Source organism: Rousettus aegyptiacus, unplaced genomic scaffold, assembly GCF_014176215.1.
Source record: "Rousettus aegyptiacus isolate mRouAeg1 unplaced genomic scaffold, mRouAeg1.p scaffold_m13_p_12, whole genome shotgun sequence".
Classification (NCBI taxonomy): Eukaryota; Metazoa; Chordata; class Mammalia; order Chiroptera; family Pteropodidae; genus Rousettus; species Rousettus aegyptiacus.
Genome location: NW_023416287.1, coordinates 35626260 through 35648268, shown reverse-complemented (window position 1 = coordinate 35648268; position 22009 = coordinate 35626260). Strand labels below are relative to the sequence as shown.

The following is a 22009-nucleotide window of genomic DNA, read 5'->3' as shown; positions in this document are numbered from 1 at the left end:
ATCATAATTACCTTGCATGCCCCTTGCCTTTGTGCCAAACAGCCTTCTGGCACCATCCACTCCATGCTCTCACAGGGAGTTTCAGCCATCTTAACTGCTGTTGCTAATAGGGTTAAATGGCCGGGCTCAGGCTCAAGCTCAGATTCGACTCCAAATCCCAGGTATGCACATCCCTACCTTGTCCCAGCACCCCAGGAGCCCAGGGAAGTGGCCTCATGGGGTCAGCAGTCTCACTTTGTGAAGCCCTGCTAAATGTCCCCTTCTCAAGAATTGGAATACTGCATTTCTTCTTGAAATCTGGGATGAAGAGTGCCACTACTAAAACACTCAGGGGACCAAGGCAACAGTTCCCCCCTTTCCAGACGAGGAAACTGAGTCTTGCAATGCCTAATGCAACACAGTTAACAGCATTAAGAGACAGAGCCAGTGGCAGCAGTGACTGATTTTGGCTCTGAGGCTGGCTCAGCACTCCTTACCAAGCCTATAAATACTCCATTCTTTGGTTTACACAGCTGTCTCCACTCTGTGCTGGCCCTGGGTCTTCACCCTGGGGTCAGAGGTCAGGTTTGCATAAGCCCGCAGCCAGCAGACTGCCTTCTGCAGACTCAGTGAGTACAGACGAATCTGCCTCCTCCACACCACTCTCCCAAGGGCCCCTTCCTGACTCAGCCCCTAGAGTCTCAAGAAACGGAGCCTAGTGGTCCTCCCCTCTGTGGGTGAAGAGGGTGTGCAAGGGAGGCGCTGGCTTTCTGCATGTGCATTTTCACATAGATTTTCCAGCTAAAACAAGAGTGTCCCTTTGCATTGCTCTTGGTCCTTGAAAAGGAGCACAAACTGTGGTTGCCGTGAGCTCTCCAAACCCACCAGGAAAGGAGGAAGGCATGGGTTAAATGGGCTGTGCACGGGTTCCCCTCCAATGCCTCAAAGCTCCAGAAAGGCAGTGAAGGGCAGATCCAGAGAACTTGGATCCAAAAACCCCATTTAGTCTTCTCCTCTTTCTAGCTGTTTACAAACTCTGTCCAGTGGATGGGAGAATCTGAGACCCCAGTGGGCTGGGTCAATTTGTCCCTCTCATGCACTCCAACTCAGCGATGGCAACCACAGGCAGCAATTTTCACGCTGAATTTAAACCTTATTCCATTATCAAGGCACACAGCTCCGCTTTAAGAGGAAAAGCCTATTGAAAGTTGAGGATTTTTTGGCCCCTCAGATTGACTTCCCTTTCACTCAGAAAGGAAGAGGGACAAGTAACCCCTAGCCACTGCTGCTCTGTCTTCCAGATGTCTCCTGCCGAGTAACCAGTTAGCAGCGGCAGGAGGTGTCTCCTAGAGACTGGCTAAAAACGAAGATCCCAAGCAGAAATTTGCATGGGCACAGGAGAGTCTGAGCTGCTGCTCCCAGGCCCTGAGGGGGCAGTCCTCCTGGCAAGACATGTAAGGGGAGGCACTAGGGCATAGGGAGATGACCCCTGCCCACCACTGCCGGGCAGAGGATGAAGGGAAAGCAGGAGTTTTGATGGAGAAAGGAGGGGCAAGGGGCACACAGTGGCTGCTGGGTTCCAGGCTCTCCTGTGGGACCTGTAGTGTTCAGTGATGTCCTGCATCAGGGAGATTGGCCCCATTACTGGCCCAATTACCAGTTCCCATGTAAACCCACCAAGAGGGAAAAGGGAAGCTCCGACTATCTCCCTATTCCACCCACCCAAATCCTGCTGTTACTGTGCCTTACCCTCCTCCTGACACCGACCCCTACAAAGCCCCTACAGGCTGGATGAGTCCCAGCAAGCCCTTCCCTGGGACCAAGGGACTGTCCAAAGCACCCAGCTCAAAAATGTGAGCCATGAGTCACAGCTGACCTCAAATGCAGACAGATTCTGCCATGGTCATTAGGCAAAACAAGGCAGGTCTTGTTGTAAGATCGAGGCAAATGGGGGGGGCCTATATAGCCCCCAAATACTTCCAGTGGGAAGCCCTTCCTCCAGGAAGCTTTCCCAGACCCTCCAGGAGGCCCCTCATGACAGAGTCGCAGAGAAGGTGCACATGTCATAGGCAGAATCACAGACTGACTGTCATTTTGTGGCCCCTCCTTACCCCTTACCAGGCTGTAAGCTCCAGGAGATCTAGCCTGATTGTGTTTTCCTCCTCCCTGTTTTTCTGGCCTGAAACTCTGAAAATGGTCTATAGCCATGGTGTCAACAGTGTTTTACTAGAGCCAGGACCTGGGTGGGACTGGGGAGTAATCACAGGATACTTGGGGCAAGAGGGAAGAGCTGACTCTCCAGGAAAGCTCCCCAGGTGATTCTTCGTCATCTCTCAAGGGTCACACCCCTTGACTAGGGAGTTAAGTTTGAATGATAAGTCTGGTCATTTTAGTGGCAAACCTAAATCAGAATCTAGGTTTTCTGGGTTCCTGGACCAAACCGTTTGCATTATAGCCTTGCTACTCAGTGGTCCCTGGACTGGCCAGATCCACATCAGGTGGGAGCTTATTAGAAACGCAGAATCCAGGGCCCACTTCAGATCCACTGCATGAGACTGCATTTTAACAGGTCCTCAAGTGGCCACTAAAGTCTGAGAAGTTCTGCTACACCATACCTAACAATTTATTCCTTATTTGTTCAGACGTTGTTGTGAGCCTTTAAAGTTCCCAGCATGGTGCTCAGCTTGATCTCTCCATCTCTAAAGTCCAGAATTCAGGCCCCTCAATGAGTATAACATAAGACCCTCGTAGAGAGGGCTCGCAAGGACTCATCCAGCCTGTGGGGGCTGCCTGGCCACCCTGAGACACTTCCTCCCATATCTGCCTCAAAGGCTCCCTTTTCAAATTTCTTTCAAAAGTTTAAGATCAGGTCACAGTAGCCTGGTTTCAGAGGTCTCTCTTCTCAAAGCAACTCTATCTTTCTTATTCCAAGGATCCCAGAGACTGAGCCAGGTAGTGCTCCCCTCCTCAGAGCTTGTCTTCTTCTTGATGATCTAGAGACACAGCAGCAGCCCAAGTAAGCCCCAGGACATGGCAATGCTTATTTGGCTCCCTTTCCTCTGTCTTTTGTTGCACCTGAAAGGCTCTCCTTCAATCTCTTTGCTTCTTGATGTCCTTACCCAGATTTCACAATCTGTGGTAGCTCCAACCTCAGGCCTCCTGGATGTCTCCCAACTGGCTTCATCTGGAAGACAGAAAGAGGACCCCTCTGCTCTCTTCTCTCTCAAACTCCTTCAATCTCTCTCTCACATACACAATATCCAAGATAAGATTTCTTCTCAAATTTTAATGTGCATGTCTACCACCGAGGAACCTTATTAAAATGCAGATTCTGACTAAGTAGGACTGAAATGGGCTCTGAGATTCAGTATTTCTAACAAGTTCTCAGTGGATACTCATGCTTCTGGTATAAACAGCATTCTGAATAACAGGTTTCATTACATTTTCAAGGAACGCATGCACGAATGAAAGGGTCTGGTCACCATATGCAAATGTACACCCCAATCGAGTTTCAGAAGGGAAACTGCAAGAGTCCCAGGCAATACATTCTGTAGTAGCTCCAAGTAATCCCAGAGTAGCCACAATGGAATAGGGGCCTCCGGGAGTAAAGAAGATGATGTGCTGACCAGTGTGGGTTCCTTCTGGCAGGAGAAAAAGGATGAAGGTAATAGAGCCTTCTTCTCTTCATGTAATAACTCTGCAGACCTATGGTTAACCACCATCGAAAGCGGGCCTCTGTTGGGTATCACCGATTTAATATTTAGCAAATACTAAAATCTTGTGCCCACTGCACCTATGATGGGGAGTGAAATGAACTACATTTCTCAGGCAGCAGGGGGCATCTTGTCAGCCAATACCCTACTTGCTCCTATTATCCCACATGCACAAAGAGAGGAAGCCAATTCAGCTCAAAAACCTGAGTTGGTGGCTGTGCAATGGGTCTCACAACAAAGACAGCTTTTAAGGGTTGTTAAGGGTAGAGAGAAGGCAGAAAAGAGAAGGAAAGGGGAGGCAGATGGCAACAGATGCACCCACAATCTAATAGGTATGATGTGGGTCTCTGGCTCCAAAAATGAAATCACTTTTCAGATAGGGGCTGCTAGTTTAAATTCTACTTTTCATGCTCCCTGGGGCTTTTTCTTCAGCCATCTGGCCCAACAACCAACCTGCCAAGGAATACTGGGAAATTAAATGGAGCCATACTCCTTCTGAAATCCTGAAATGCTCTCCAAGATAAATTTCCACTTTTTAAATGGCAGAAAACCCCAAATACCACTGTGATCTATCTAGATATATGCCATCCAAATATATAAAACTTTCTGCAGTGATGGGAATGTTCTAGAAGGGTGCTTTCCAATATGGTAGCCATCAGCCACATGTGTGGCTAGCTCAACTGAGAAATTTAATTTCTGGTTTCACTTCATTTTAATTAATGTAAATTTAAATAGCCACATGTGACTTGTAGCTAGACCAAGGATTATGTCATAAGTAGGATGTCCTTGTTCCAAGTTCAAGAACTGAGGCAGAACCCCAATTCTGCCAGCACACTGCAGGGGCAAGGGGAGATAGAGGAAAATGCAATGGCCTTGAGAAAGAGGTGATCACACATTCTGATGAGAAAAAGAAGGTGGGCTTGACTGACTTTTGTTCTATTTTTGCTTCCTTCTTCGTCTGGAAAAAAAAAGGAAGACAGCCAATAATACTGGTGGAAGAGAAAGAAAAGGGCCATCAGCACTAAGAACCAGCCCTGAGCCCACATAGACAAAGAGGAATAGTGCTCTTGCTCTATGGCATAGCAATAGTTCCCAACCAGGATTTAATGCAAAACAACTCGAGTTGGTCAAGAAATCATGTGAGGTCCACATGGGACGGGTAACTGGACTTATGGTCATAGGAATTCACCATCTCAGCAAATGGTGACTTGGTATTGCAATGCCAGATCTGTCACTAGCTCTGGGCTGTCAGAGTTGAATCACTTTATCTCAGTTGCTGCATGTGAAAACTGAAATGCATGAAGTTTCCTTGAGCTTGCATTTTAATAATCTTTTTCTAAGATCCAGAGTAAATTCATCTGATCAAAAGATGGTAGGGTCTCATGGGACATGTCTCCATCCTTCAGAAGGTAGATGGGCTACATGATATACTTAAGAGTGGGGAAAATATTAGAACCTGCATATCTATATCACATGCCAATCTAAAAATAAGAAAAATATATTTAATATTTAAAATATGGGTTGACAGTAGTACCCAGAGTCCAGCATATCCCATAATTAATGTAATAGATTAATTAATGTAATTGAGCACCTTCATTCACAGCAGATGAGAGGCCTGAAGGAAGAATACAAGACTGACAAAGCCTTTCCTAGCTTCCTTGCTTTTGGAGATTGCAATGAAGTGCACTTTACATGGGCTCAGTTAAGTAGATTTGTAGATATTTCAAACACTAAATTCTTTATACTATTTTGAAATAAAATAGGAGCATGATCATGAAATCTTTTTATAGCGTATAGGTGTCCACTTATTATCTTTTGGCAAAAAAATTTTTTTAAAGTTGTTGCACTTAAAGATGAATTACACATTTCTTTTATAAAAAAATTATAAATATGCTAACCTTTTGTAAGAAGACATGTGGCCAACCAGCTAAGAATTCTCCTATCAGATATATTCAGAACACACACACACACACACACTCACTCACTCACCTACTCCTCTCAAGGTGGTATTTTAACTACAAGGTGAAAAAAAAAAGCAGCTAATTTCCTACAGAAATTTGTTCTATAAAGAGAGCATTTTGAAAATAAATATCAAGAAAGTGTGTTGTCACCCCCCCCATGATAAAAATCAGTAGTGTTTAAAGTATTCATATTTTCTACTTTAAAACTTGGAAGCAGAATTATGTAATCTGATTAAAAACATTCCAAAAAAAGTTTCACTGAGTTAAACCTATTTATTAAAAATATGTAAATACAACACCTTCTGAAAAGTTTCAAGATTAATCAACTGAAACTAGAAAAAATGAGATGTTAACAAAAATCTTTGCATAACTGGTAGATAAAATTGAAAACTTAACATCTCAATTTAGTAGATATAGCCTATAATGTTTTTCTTTCTTTTGGATCTATGATTCTTGGTGAATTATTTATTTCAGATAGGACAGCCATTAAGCTTTAATATAAAACTGAACCTTAAAATAGACCTTCAATTAGCTGTATCTCAAAATATGGAACTAATATTTTTGAAAATGATTTAAGTATATTTAATCATACTGTTCTCAATAAAATAGTACTCATAGAATATAACAATGTTAATAATTGTAATACTTTAGTAAAATTGAAATGCTTTGTTCTATTAACAAATAATTATTTTTAAATGGTTTATTTCATCTTTATTTTCTTCCTCCTAAATGTTTCTTGGTATTTAAAAATCAGGGGTGGATCCAGGTTTGGTGGGGCCTAAAGCTTATGTAATATTGGTGTCCTTCTTTTAAAAGAGAAAAATTTTACAAATACAAAAGTAGATGCAAGCTATATTTTTGTATTCACAAAGAATGTGTTTATATAATGTATATTACAGTATTAATTATACATAATTTCTAAATAAATTTACATTCATAAGATGACACATTCCATTCTAGCTACACATGCATATATCTTATTTCCTGTAAACTACCCGATGGCAGCAATTTTTTCTTAGTGGTCTCCAGCACTTGTATAGAAGAAGGATTCAATAAATCTCCATTGGGAAATTAATTTTTTTTTTAACTACACTGGAGTTTGGTGACCAGTCTCTCCCAGCATCCCATCTCCTTTAACATGCATCAGCCTCAGGTTTTCATTTGGTTAATGACCCCTTCCCACTCTCAGTCCACCTAGTTTGGGTAGAGCTCCACTCACTCACTAAAGGCCTAGCCAATCAAAGCCCCACATCCTATATTCCAACCTGACTGGTTCTGAGATCTGCTTCTAACTGAGTCAAGCTAATCAAAGCAGAGCTACCGGGAGAGAGACTCACGTACTCTCTCCTAGTGGACTTGAAACTGAGAAAGACAGGATGGGGACTTACATAGAGTTCAAGAATGCAGCCAGCACACAAAGGTGAACACAATCAAATGGCACAAAAAGGTGAACAGAGTCAAACCAAGGGGCAGAGAGAGCTCAGGTCTTGAGAATATTACATTTCTGACCCCAAGTACTTAAAGCCAGAAAATCATGGACTTTTCATTACAATTTACAAACTGTTCCCTTTTTAGCCTGAGCCAGGTGGATTTGGCTTTTCTCTAACAGAAACTAAGAGGTTTCTTGCTGATACATTCTTCCACCTTTTATCCCATCCCATGCAAAATCTGACTCTTCTCCAAACCTCCTTGCCTTCATCCTCACTGTGTCCATCAGGCACATTGCTGGGCAGAGAGTGTTTTCCTTTCTCTGCATAAAAGTTCCCCCATCCCACCATGAACACAGAGCCTTCCAAACACCTTCGATCAAATTAATAAACTGTAAAAACACTGGGAACACAGAGTGGGAATTAAGATGGCTATGGAGCACCAGGGGTTCAAATACAAGCTGAAAAGGATGAAGGTTGGCCTCTGATTGTATAAAATGATGGTCTATGAACAGTTCCCAAGTACCCTGCCAGCCTGGACCAGATGACAGCCAGAGGCTGCTGGCACAGCCACACAAACAAAAACCTAAAATGTCATTGTGAAATTGTAGTAATGCTTTAGGTTGTGATGCAGTGTTTACAATATTGGGAAGTGTCTCGATTTAGATTTCCCAAAAGCAGAGTCTGAGACAAAGAGTTGGGTGCAAGCATTTTATTCTGAAGGGGTCGCCAGGAAGAAGGAGGAAGAGCGGCAAACAAGACAGGGAAAGGGAAACAGGATCCGTGAGGGTGCATTATAGAGGCTACTGCTGGCCACTGGGGCACAATCCCACCGGAAGCATGGAATTGCATCCAGGATGCCTCCCAAAATTGTCCACCTGAAGGATAAGAGCTACGTACGGCTCCTGTTCCCCACTAGTTGAGGGTTGCCCCCAAAACATGAGCTCCCCCAAATTCCAGGATACACTTTTGAGTGGGGTAAGCCAATTCCCACCTATTAGGGAAGATCCTAGGCCAGGAAGCAGAATGACACGTCCCATGCTTGAGGTAGCACCATCACTGTAACAGGAGTCTGCACTTACAATGAACTGCCCACTACAGCTGTGGTTGGAACCGGAAGAGGGCTGAGGGGCTGCACCGAGGGACCCAAATGATGTCAGCCATGGAAGGTAACCTTGGCTTCGTCTTGGAAATAATGCCTCTTGAAGCAAGTAGGAAGATGTGATTGGTCCAGAGCCATAGACATGCAGAATCTCTAACAGTGGTTTCCTTTTCTCCTCTTCTCTCACCACTGAACTTGATGCCAGAACTAAAATATCCTCTGAATGCTTCAAGAGAAAAGGACAGTACTGAAGAGAAGACAGAGGTGTGGTTTCATTTAAGCACAAAGCCACATCATTCCCACTTTTTCCTACTCTTTGGCCCATTGCTTGCACCTTTCTAAGTTGGAAACTGAAGCAAGCCATAGGAGATTAAATGGGTTGAGTGGAAAGAAAGATAGGATCCATGCCCTCTCAGGTTTCAGTACCAAGTTACAGATCTACCAACAAGAAAGAAAAGAAACAAGGAGAGAGTACAGGAATGGCCAGCCCAGGATAGGCTGATGAACACAGAGCCTTTCAGACTACCACCTGCTACCTGAGCAACGGCAGCTTTACTTGTCATCTTTCAGAGGGCAACAACTCCCTTGATCTCACCCCTACTGAAGCTCTTCAAGTGTATTTCTATAGACTTGGGATTTACTTAAGGTATCAGGCTTTATTTTCTAGAGTCCTGATGAGCAGACTGCCAATAACTTCTACCTTGAAAACACTTGCTGAAAACCATTATCAATATTCAGTTTTTAGGACCTGTTGTATGCCTCTACATGAGGGATCCTCATCCCACTCTGTGCCATTTGCTCCTTTCATCCCTGTCTGCTCTCTTCCCTTCAGCCTGCATTCTCTCTCCCAAAGCCACACAAGGCCCATTCCAAATGCTGAGAGAGACCTCGTCCATCACAGCCACCACCAGCCAAGGTCAGTAAGTCTTTTGACTGAGAGCCAGAAAGAAAAAAAGTGAAAGGCTTCTTCCACTGTTTCTAAAAGAAGAAAATAGGAAACAAGGAAGAGGAGGTCAACAAAAGGACACACACAGAGAGATACACACACGTATACACATACACAGGCTGAGAAGCGGTGATGGAGCAAGTAATCCAGGAACAAAGGAGCATCCCCATCTCTTCTGGAATCACATATGAGTTGCTCCATGGCAGAAAGATAAGTGGGCAGTAAAAAGGTAGATGGGTCACAGAAATAATGAATGGGGTTAGTAAATGTCCCTCATGGTAAATATGCATATTGTGGTTCTTTTCTCAAGATCCCTTCTACTCTTGTCCACCAAGCAACAGCAGGAAGTTATGCAGAATGGGTGGGTAGCTTTACCCCACCTCAATTGTAGGGTTGGGCCCCCATAATTTTAACATGGCAAGAAGGATTGACTCAGAAGTAACAAGTGGCCCCATGAAGGTCAGGGAAATGTGAACAGAGGTTTCTTCACATTTTCTGAGAAGGCAGGTCTCATTCTCCAGAGAGAGCTGCTGATGTCATATTTATCTCTCCTTCTGTGTGAAGAGGAAATGTCTGGAACCTCTGCAGCCATTTGGTCACCATGGGGGAAGGTGGCCTTGGGATGAAACTCATATAAGAGAGAAAAAGAAGAGAAATAAACTAGGTCTCTGATGACATCACTGGCCCATTGATTGCACCAACCTGCCTGCAGAAATACCCTCCAATAAATCCCCCAATGTCTCAGGCATTTTGACTTGTTTTCTTTTTTGACAGCATGAAGTGTCATGACTGATGTATCAGATTAAATCTTTTGTTAAGATATAAGTAATGTAATGAGAAACATCAGACTTTCATTCAAATTACTGCTCTGCAACTTTCTGACCTATATGACCTTACTACAATTTAATTCTTCCTAAAGCTGACCCTACACACATGAGCAGTTCCACATATTAGCCTATCTTGACACAAAGCTTTTTAAAACAGGCAGAAAAAGTTCATCACAAAGTCTCTGTCCCCCTTCTCTGGTATCTACTACCCATCATGTCAAGTCATCATCAATCTGTAGCATGAGTGATGACACCTGATGTGTTCTCACTCCTCTTGTCCCCCATCGTGGCAGCCTAACAGCCAACTCTAGTGTTCCTCAGTTCAAAACAGCAGTAGACAAGGAAGGTGAAAAAGATGGAGTCCCTAGAATATATTCCCATCTCTCCAAGGGAATTCCTTGCCTCAGAGAAGTTTGGTGAAGCCACAAAAGGCACTGGTAACAGTGTCATCTAATTTACAAAGAGCCTGAAGAATGTGATGAGCCTCATGAGGGGTTGGAGGCTTCTGAGGTGCTGTGGAAAGCCTTTCCTTGCCATCTCCTGCTTCCAGGGCCACTCTGACTTGGTTTCCAATTAGAAACACATTGCATTTGTGACACGAGCTAATCCCATCCTCTCTGATGACAGGAATGAGCTGCCATTACTGCCAGATGATGAACAGGAAGTCACCGAGTAAGAGGAGCATGTCTATGTCAGAGGCCATCACCCAACTCAGGAGGGCAAAGCTCCAGTAACCATGTCCTACATGACAAATGAGCCTGCAGTGATAATACCCCACAAGTCTTTTCCAAGGGGTTGCAGAAGGCAGGGCTCTCATAGCTTCAATCTTTTATGAGAAGCAGTAACTCAGAAAATTCTCGTCTATGTGGCAAATGTAACATCTCTCTACAAATACATGCAGAGGATGTTCAGATTGTGAACTGAGCAATTTTATCTCTTGTTTCTTTTGTCTTGATTCACATCTAAGTTTTATAATGACTGCTTTTGCTACTACTATTCCTAAATATAATACAGATGTATCTTCAGCAATCTAATAAATTGACCCTATATGAGCAGTATGTGCTGGGCACTATACAGTGGTATGTGTATACCTGTATTCATAATATTTGTCACCCTGCATATGCCCACCTCATGCCATGCATTGTTTGTGGCACTTGCGTTGCATCTCAATTCCTCACTTAATCTTACAATAGCTTTGTGAGGCGGGTGTTATCTTCACTTCCCAAATGAGAAACCAATAGCTCAGAATCCAGGCCAGTCACTTACCAAAGGTCCCAAGCGATGTGTCTGTTCTCTGCCTTAGACTAGGCTGCAGGCATAGACTGGATGCTGTGCTGGCAGAATAAAGGTTATCTCCTCGGGTAGACAGGCTTTTTAGCAGCAGAGCCTGGCCCGGCACCCCACCTTGTAGCTCCCCTCCAGGAATCTTTCCTTTACCTTTACCTGCCTTAATCTTCCCTGGATTCTCATCTCAGCTGCATGTATGCTGTTTTGCCTAATCTTCCCCCGATGTTTCTATCTGCAGCATGAAAGGGATAGGGCTGGTTTTAAAAAGGAAAATATGATGGGAGAATCATTGAGATTTTACTGTGGCAAAAAAAAAAAATGTTGCAAGTATAGCAAAACAGTAACGGTGGAATCCAGGCTTGCACTGTACAGTTCTTTCTGTGTTTCTCCATGGTTGGACATTTTCATTAAAATGTTGGAGGGGAAATAATGTTGCAGAAGGTCCCAGCAGTATATAAATATTAATAACATCTCCTTTACAGTATCTAACAGTGATATAAAAAAAGATTATTGCAATGTGGCCAAGATCTGAGTGTAAAAGAAACCCCTCCAGACGGGGCGTCCCTGTGGCCAACCTGTGGTCAGAAAACCTCTGCTGGTTCCAAAACACAACGGTGCACTGCCGCTCAGCAATGCTCTGCTTCCAAGGCTGTGTCTGCTACGCCCGACACCTGGGCCTGCACTGTCACTGCCAGAGCGGCCTGGTGCTGCCGACACAATGACCAAGGGCATGACAAACACCCATCATTGAGAGGAGGATCTCGTGGTGGTGTCCAGAGGACAGAGGCAGTCCCTTCCCAAACCATCACTCATGAATGACAGAGCTTTCGCTCCTGAGATATCATGTGCTGGAGGCAGGACATCCATAGCCTCCTCATCTCTCAAGCTACATACCTATTTCATTTCTTCTTCCAGAACCATAGTCTGATTTGTCTTCTCATTAGAAGGGTTTAGAGAACTTCCCCTCAATAGCAAAGCCATATCAGCAAAATGTCTTTTCCTGGGAGAGTCATCAAATAACTTGGCTCAGAGGCAAAAGTATCTTTGAGCAGCTCTATTTTGTCCCTTTATAGATATCACGATTACCAGAAAATGTACCTTACTCTAATCTAAACGTGAAACAGGCCCTATCCCTGTGCTAATGTTAAAATGGAAACCTTCTGATGAAATAGTATGTTGCTTTCATAAATTATTGGCAGGACAAAACAGAACCTCAATGTGATTGGCTTATGTTTCTGCAAACCACTCTGACACGGCCTCTGTCAAGTATTCCATCTCTTCTGCTTTTTTTTACCCCACACAAGCTCAATGCCTGTTTATTCTTCTCTGGAAAGCTCATATTTAGTGGAAAAGTGGTATGAAAATGTTCATTCTTACATCTTCCTTATCATTACTGTTTCTATTACTATTTCTCTGTGAATACAATTATTAGTTTGAAAGAAGCCCATGAACTAAAAAAGTTTGCTTTTGCCTAGATCCCTAGAGAAATGTTAAAAGTGGCTTTTACAGAAAGCCCTTGCTTCCCTGTGCCCTTGCTCAAACTTTAAAATGAGTAAGAAGAGCTCACAGTACAGGAAGCAGCCAATCTAGAGACTTGGGAGGACAGCTGGTGGGAGCAGGTGGGATGGGGCACCAGCCTCCAGGAGTTTGCAGCTGAGCCTCCCCAACCAGTGAACATTTGCACCCATTGTTTAAATGAAAACAGGTAAAAAGAGAGATAAAACAGTTTAGGAACAACATCCTAAACAAAAACCAGCCCAAGTTCAGGTGCTGAAGAATGCAGAGTTTGACAAGTGCTTGTGATCCCAGGGCTTGAAGACTCTTCCAGCAAAAGAGAAAGACCTACCTCACATTGGAAATGCAAGCTACAACCAGGGTCTTTTTTTAATGGACACTGATACACTTTCCAGTTATTGCAGGAGGTAGTTCTCTCCACAAAGCCATATGACTTGGACTTCTGAATTTCCCCACAGCATGCAGCAAAAGTCAGGAAACAGAACAGGTATTCAATGAATAATTCCTGGAGGAGGAATAAAGTAAAAAGACACTTCCCATGATCACCTTCAGCCCAGCCCTTCCCAGAGGTGAGATCAGAGGCCAGGGTTTGTGTTTTGCCATTGAGTCTTTTGGGAAATAAAAGACATTCTCATGTCCTCCAACTAGGCCATAAGGACATGAAGAATCCAGGCACATATCTCGGCCAGACTCCTGTTAAGACCTATTGCCAACCAGGATTTACGGCCTGTTCCTCTGGGCAGCAGCAGTCCCCAAGTCAACTTTCCAAGAGGAGGATGGATTGAGGAAACTGCTGTTCAAGCTCAGACTGTAAATTTTTTAAAATAGACCTTTCCATGTTTGTAGATGGCTGTGGGTGGCTCATGGTGGCAAGAGAAAGTAACAGACCGGCTCAGTCTCACCTTATGTGACTCTGCACCTCCTTCCAGGATTTCTCTTTAAAAATCTATTTTTGCAAATGGTTTGCAAATCTAAAAAAAGATCCAAATGAACTTTTTTTTCAATTTGGGTTTTAGCCATGTACCAGATGAGTCATCATCAGAAGTCCAAACCTAGGGATCATTTTGCGGAGGAATGTAATTTTGAAAGCAGGAAGTTCCTTTGAGAGTGTACAGAACAGTATGGTCCAAGAGAAATACACTGTGAGCCACATATGCAACTTCAAATTTTCTCATAGACATTAAAAAAGCAAAATGCAACAGGTGAAATAATTTTAATAATATATTTTACTTAACCTAATATAGCCATATTATCATTTCACCATGTAATAAATATAAATACTATTTTATAACCTTTATTGAGATATAACTTACATACCATTCAAAGTGTACAATTAAATGGTTTTAGTATGTTTACAGAGTTGTACAACCATCATGATAATCTAATTTTAGAATATTTTCATCACCCCAAAAGACACCTTGCAAGCATTAGCAGTCACTCTCCATTACCTGCCTGCCCAACCCTAGGCAAGTACTAACGGACTTTCTGTCTTTAGAGATCTGTCTATTCAGAGCATTTCATGTGAATGTAATCATACAGCATGTAGTCTTTGGTGACTGATTTCTCTGACTTTGCATGTTCTCTAGCTTCATCCATGTTGCAGCACATATCAACACTTCATTCCTTTTAGCTGAATAATATTCCATTGTGTGGACAAAAATTGTTAATGAACTATTTTACATTTTTTTTTGTACTAAGACTTCAAAGGTCATTGAATTTTACACATCTCAAATGGATGAGCCACATTTCATTGCTTGGGGGCCACATGGGGCTCATATCTCTAATATTAGTGCAGATCTAGTCATATCCCTTTAGGAAACTAAATAAAACCCTCCAAGGATAATTACGTTCCCAATGCCACATGTCAGTCAATGGCTACATCTGAGATCAAACCCAAGTGTTCCTGGGCCCAGCTGATGGCACCATTCTTCCTCCTCACCCACACTTCGAGCCACATAGAGGGGATAAAGATGAAAAACCAGCAGGCTAAACAGACATCCACAGAAGTTCACTGCTCTCTCTCTCAAAAACACTCCAATCTGGTTGGCCATCATTCTGTCTTTAAGCAGGGGATGGGCCCAGTGGGACAGGTGGTGGGGCATCCAGCCACGATCAACCTAAAGAAAGTACTGCTCCACCCTCCAGAAAAGCCAACTCTAAACAGCAGCAACTGCTGAAAGGCAATGAAAGGTTAAATTGATGAGTCAACATTAATAAGCCATTCAACTTCCCCAAGACCCCTTGACAGCAGCACAATACATATATCCCCTACTTTATGGGGTGCTCATAAGAGGAGATGCAGACACACCTGGGATTAATGAGTGTCAGTGAACATCAACCCCTTATAAATAATGTCGCCCTGTGGATCCCCAACCAGTGAATAACACTATTTATGAAAAGGGGCAGAAGTATCTTTTCTTCTGTATTTAATATAGTAATACTAATAAGAGAAACCATTTCTATGGCAGTTATTATGCACCTGATAGTTTTCTAAATGGTTACATACAGCAGTTTTAATTCTTACAACCCAGTGTGGGAGGTTTCATTTATTATTATTATCTGCATTTTAAAGCTGAAGAGTTTAGCACAGAGAGGTTAAGTAACTAATTTAAGGTCAAAGAGCTAGTCAGTAGCATAGTTATTATTTGAACCCAGGCAGTCTGGCTCCAGAGTCCAGGCTCCTGACTACCATGCTGCCATTGAGAAGCCCAGGACATCCATGAAGCCCAGGTCCCTCCCTGTGAAGTCCCCTCCTCCTGGACAGACCTCTCAGATCTTCCCATGCATGAAGCATGATCTCTGGAATTGTCTTCCAGCTCCAGAAAATATTTGTGGCCACACTGTCTATATTTCTTATGCTAGAGGCATGAGTCAGGGAGATTAAAAACAAAACTCTTCCTTTTTCTTATGAGTTATTATTACTTATTATCAGGCTTCTTGCACGAGCCACAAGGGTCTGGATTTATGAAATTGGAAGGAAAACTGCTGAGTTTGTTGCTGAGGAATGACGGACTCCAAATTGCTTGGATTCACTGCTTCTGTCTCAAAACCATGTCCCCCATTCTGAAATGATTTTTCAGAATCCTAGCTTAAGACAGCAAGCAGCCTGGTAAGTATAGGAAAGGCAATTTCCCCATAGGTGAGCTCTCTCCCCCAGCCTTTACTTGCTGGAGATGACATGGGGTTTCTATGACCTGTTTGGGAGCCTATGGGGTATCTGAGGTGCCTACACAAAGGCAGCCCATCTCTGGTATCCAGTCAGGAGTGGGGCGTATCAGGGCTGCCAGGGCAATGTCATTCCCTAAGAAGAGCATGCTGGGATGGCAGAGGCCAGAGGTCACAATCAGGCTAGAGACTGACATAAACATGTTTAGTTTGGTTCATACAGTGTTGCAAAAGTCTCCTGATTTCATATAAAAAGCCAAATTTCCCGCTTCTCTTGAAAAATCAGAGGACATGGCAAAATGGGCCTGAGTTCTTGTTGTGTGGACACTTAAGAGAGCTTCTATTCCCCTTTGGACAAGGAAAGCTCCCTTGCCCTCACCACAGTCCCCGCCACTCCCTACTGTCTCTCACCAGGCCCTTTAGCATAGACAGGCAACATGCACACTGGACCTGGCTCCTGGCTTATGAAGCAGCACACTGTTTCTCGCCAAGCTACATTCATACTACACTTGGAGATGTGGTCAGCCTGCATCCTCCTTTTCTGCAACACCTCCTTCTGCACTTGAGTCCCTTTTCTTCTTTGCCCTCCCACTTCTGGGTTTCCCTTGCTCACATTTAATTCTGGAATGTCAGATCTCGTGGCTCTCTCACATGTGAATGCCTTGTTTTTTCATCTACTCCAGAAGCTCTTTGAGGAAAGGAACAGTTAATACACTTTTCTTGGCTCCTTTTCCTGCCAAATTGAGTTGAGCACACAGTAGGTCCTCAACTAGGGCAATAGGGCATGAGGAGAAGAGCCTGAGGAAAATGTGGGAGGACAAAGGGCAGAGAGGCATGACTTCCCCACAGCAACTTGCTGGTCAAACTGCCAAGACCTTAGAAGGCCACGGAGGAGGTACAGACATAGTTCCTTTAAGTCAAGATGCTGATAACTCAAAATTAACAACCACGAAACAGAGAAGTGAATGTCAGACTATGTGGCTTAAAGATCTTGGAAGTCCAGAGGATTCTGACTTGACTGTTTAGAAGAGTTCAGACCCCAGGGGTGGCAGTGGGGCTGTGCCAGTGTGACGTGTAGCAAGGGATCCATTAGTATCTGCCACCCATGCCTTAATCAGACCGTAGAGTCTGAAAGAATTTCATGCCTTTCCTGTAGTGAAAATGACTTTAAAATGACTCCTAAAACCAACAGTGGCAGGTCATTTACACTCAACATGTTAGGTCATTGATAAAAATTTCCGGGACATGACCTGGTCCCTGAAACATCCAGATGGACCACTAGGGTATGTAAAGTTTCAGATCTGTCCCCCTCAATCACCCACTCCTACAGGAAAGGGCAGATAAGCCCATGGACTACCAGGGCAAATGCTGGGATGCCTTCTATAAATGATACCATTCTGTCTGCTGCCTGGGGGCATATTAAGAACAGCACTATTGCCTAATCTCATGGGAAGACCAAGTATCCAAGAATTGATCCAGATGTTTCCACATGACCTTGCTTCACTCCAAGAGGCAAAGTAACTATTGCATAATTCTATAAATCTAAATGCACACACAGCTCCTACCATACGATTGTGAAATCAAGAACCACTTCTTCTGTGTATCTCTTTAGAATTTAACACAGAAACTATCAACACGTTAATTCTAAAATAAATTATATATATATATATATATATATATATATATATATATATATATATAGAGATAGAGAGAGAGAGAGAGAGAGAGAGAGAGAGAGAGAGAGAGAGAGAGTCCTCTTCCATATTGGAGTCTCTATTGAAGGATCCAAAGAAGGAGGCCCATAAAAAAATTGTCCAGTAAGAAATGAGTTGTTCTCTGCCCAGTTCACACGACCCAAGAGGACAAAGCCATACACAATAGAATGTAGCAAGACAACTCAAGGTAAGCTGTACAGGGGTTCTCAAAAAATGTGCCCACCATTCTAATTTTAGGCCTTTTTAAACTAAAAGAAGATAAGTAAGGAGGAAAACGAGAACAGTTTTGAATATCTGCCTATTGGAAAAGATGAAACTGAACTACTCTGTCAGCAAGCTGATTTCAACAGATGATAGAAATGATTAAAATCAGCCGTCTGTGTTAATTAGCACCTATTACCACAAATATATCGTTCCCCTGTCACCACCACTGCTTCTTCTTGATTCAAGCTGTGATGGCAAAGATTCTGCTACCCGCAACTTCAAGAACCTTCCAAAACCAAGGGTCTCTTCGTTGCAAAGATCATTTGAGTTCACCTTGCCCCTTCTGCTACTGAAAGACTGTTTGGCTCCATTTCAAAGCTAGTGATTTTGCCCCCAGAACTCTTCGGTCTTCAATCCATGGTTGTCTGGGGTAACATCTGTTCTGACGTGGCCTGCTGTGTTGAGAGGTACAACGCTTGCCCAAAGTGGTAACAAGGAATTTATTAGGAGTTACATGCAGTGTTCTGTGTTGTCTTTCATAGAATCAACCACTACCATAAATTTCAGATCCACACACTTGTGCTGTGGTCACTAAAAATGTAGCCTGGCCACAGAGACAGGCCATTTGAAGTCTGTATATCCCATGGCACTAGGCATTCAAAACAGAAAGAATCTGGGTGACTCTCTAAAGTGAGGGAAGTGATATCACCTTAACTCTCTGCCCACCATCTGAGAAAATCACCCAACAGAAGTCAGTAACAGCAGACACTGGAGGAGCCCCGCTCCAGCCCCCTGACCCTCATGGGGGTGCCCTTGATGTAATGTCCTGCTCACAGTTTCCCCACCCGGGTGCCTGCATCTTCCAACTTCTCCTCCTGGGGGCTTTCTCCAGCACCAGGGGAGGTTGATGGGCACAGAAGCACCTGAAAGGTATAGAAGATTTAATTCTGGAAGAGGAGAGGAATGTGAACAGCCCTCGACCAATAGGGGACTGGATGTGGTGGATAAATACCCCAGCTTCCTGCCTCTGAGGCGGGTTCTTCATGTTCTCTTAGACCTAGAGTTGACCCCAGGTATCCATGGTAGTATTCTGTTTAAGAATGCACCTTTTATCAACCCTTTCCCCTACTTTGTCTCACTTTGCTCATTCCCTCTCTTGAAGCAAGTCCTGGATCACCACCTGTGCTCAAATTCTTGTCTGAAGGTCTGCTTTTAAGAAAATCCAAACTAAGACAGAGGTTAACCAGACAGGCTTTAAATTCATAATTGTTTTTCTTCCTGTCTGTGGCGTATTCCACAGGGAATACATTAGCTCTCTCTTAGTATCCCAAATATAGAAATAGTAGGCACAGGGAAAATGCTAGAAGGGAGAGACACTTCTGATACAACAACAGTGAGTGGCTAAACTGGCCTGAAAGCCGCTCACCAGCAGCTATACTGGTGCCTCCCAAATCCAGACATCCCAAAGATCTCTTTGCTCACATTACTTTTCATTTAAGAGCTGAGATGGGTTTTCCGTTCTGAGCACCATTCAGCATCTTCATGGGCAGCAGCATGGTATAAGGCAGGAGAACAAATATTATCAATTACTGATGTCTGTAATGGGACCAGGGTAATACTAGTGCCCAGCAGGCCAGGCATTTACAATCATTCTACAGAGAAAAGGATAAGGACTTTGGAATCAGACAAACTCAAAACTCAAAATTCGACCCTAACATTTAAGATCCTGGGCATCTTAATTTACCTGTCTAGGTTTCAAGATCCTCGTCTATACAATTGCAGATACTAGTTCCTATCCTATAAGGCTATGACAAAGATTGTGTATGATGATATGTGACAGCTCCTGGAATGCGCCTAGTTCAATAAGCATTTGGTTCCCTTTACCACTGGAAGCCAGAGAGCTGTTTTATCAAAAGTGTTTTGGATTTCTTAAGCAAATACATTATTTGCCAGAATTACTTAATGTATTTAATGGCAATGAACCTCAAATGGATTAAAACATTTTTTTTAAGCTCTAAGATCACAAACCTCTCCTGTCACACCTCTCTTTGGCTGAAGTAGTTTTCCAGTGGAATTTAACCCTCCAGGCAAAGACATCTGATCCTAAATAAACCATAATACACCCTTCAGAGTATGGTAGCCATAATTCCCAGGTCAATTAAAAACATTGAAGAAAGATGCTGAGAAAACTGACTTGCTTTGATGACACATGCTTTAAATAATTAACCAGCAACCATGCAAGTTTACACTGTGTCCATTAGTTGATTGTTCTATTTAGAAAAGGGACTGTCCCATATGGCATGCCAAGATGTGGACCATATTCCAACTTCAGGAACTTGATGCTGCTGACAGCATGTGCATCCTGGCAATTGAGATATTGGAAACTTGTGCAAATGAAAAGTCACTTTAAAACCTTGTGCAAATGGTATAAGCGGTGATTTGGAAAATATGCTGGAAAGTTAGCTGCCAAAAACAAAAATGAGAGCAATTTAAGGCACTTTAAGTTGCCAGCAAACATGCCAGAGCCTAGCACACACCCAACACAGATGGATACAGAACACATAGCTGTTGAATGACTTAATGAATGCTGGCCTCTGTGCATTTTCCCCGGTACACTTGGCATGCCCACAACATAACATCTGAGAACCAGAAATAGGAAAGGTGGCCTTTCAGATCAGACAGGGACAAGAGACAAAATTGAGAGGTTGTCGTGTGTCTCTCCTGATGAATAACCTTCCAAGCTTGCTGAGAACAGGCAGACCTCTGAGAGGCAATAATTTCAGGTACGACAGTTTAGCTAAGTAACACCAGTGCCCCAACAACACAGTTCAAGTTTCTGTTATCATGATACATTAACCATCAGAAACTGTTAAAAGTAAAAACTCACTGCTAGTGCTTCAGTCCACAATCACTATGTAAATAACATGCGCTCCGCAATTGGTGACCAACACACCAATGTTTTCACAGTATCGCAACTAGTCACTGCATCATGGATTCCAATGAAAAATCCACGTGACATTCTACGAGACAGATAATCAAAAGAAGTACCTGGCCAACAAGATGAAAGTGAAGCAAAAAAATGAAGAGTGGTAACAGTGGAAGGAAAATGAAAATGTGACTAGAGTGTAAACAGAGTTATAGAAGGCACAGCCTGATGAGGCTGTGCTTCCTGAGACTCTAGAAATGCAGAAAGATGAACTCAGTGAAGACACTTAGCACAAGTGAAGAAAGTGGTTGCGACAAAATGGATGAAGATGTCTCAAAGGAAGTGACACTGGCAAAAAAATATTCACATTAAAGAAACTCTTGGAGATACTTCACAACACTGAAAGCATAAAGGATGAAATGTTGGAGGCTGATCCAAACTCAGAAAGTAGTAGGACAATTTGCCAATGCCTAGAAAAAATGCTCAGTTCATACCATAAGCACAAGTTAAAAGTACTTTCGTTTTTTTTTTTTTACAAAGAAATGAAATACTTTAATTCTTGATATTTCTATGTTTTTAATTATGTGTACTAAATACTAGTTTTACTATTTTTCATTTCACTAGACATTTGTAACCAATGGTGAGATTGTTTTTAATAATGTGACAAAAAAATTTCCAAATTCACAAAAACATCACAATTTTTCTCATTGAGTATTAAGATTGGTTTTCAAAGTTTCAGCTTGCATGGTCATTTTTACCATTCTGTACAACCACAGCAGAATTAAAAAGATGTCAGGCAAACAGGATTCTCCCTAAAAGTGAACCCATAAAGAAGACAAACAGCAAAATTTTGCCTAGAGGCTGGTCCTGATTCCTGGCTCCAAAAAAATAGGTAAGATGCCAGCAATGTGGTCAATTTTCTCTAAGCCCTGTTTTTCTATTTCTGGGACTGCACTGTGCTCCAGAACAAACAAGAAACAAAATCAAGCAGTGTAGGTATAAAGCTTCACCATTTATTAAGCACTCAATTTGGGAATGGGTTTCTCCATTGAATGCTCTCAATTATCTAAGGTACATGAGACACTTACAACCCCTATTTATAAGGATAAAACTGAGCCTGAGAGAAAATGAAGCACTAACCCCAAACCGCACAATTAGGAATTAGAAATCTATAGCAGTGCTGAACAACAGAAATAAACTGTCTATAAATGCAAGCCACACTTGTAACAAATTTTCTAGTAT

At 42.8% G+C, this 22009-nt stretch overlaps 1 protein-coding gene across 6 annotated transcripts in view; it reads right to left on the bottom strand.

The window, feature by feature from the left end:
* The window catches only part of SLC24A3 (solute carrier family 24 member 3), a 454104-nt gene that overhangs the window by 392239 nt on the left and 39856 nt on the right, over window positions 1-22009 (bottom strand). The window contains exon 1 of one of the 6 annotated variants that reach the window (XM_036229709.1): window positions 3099-6572. The exons of the other annotated variants lie outside the window; for them this stretch is intronic. The gene's annotated coding sequence lies outside the window, so the exon portion shown is untranslated. Of the gene's footprint in view, window positions 1-3098; window positions 6573-22009 lie in introns of those variants that run through there. 6 annotated transcript variants of the gene reach the window in all.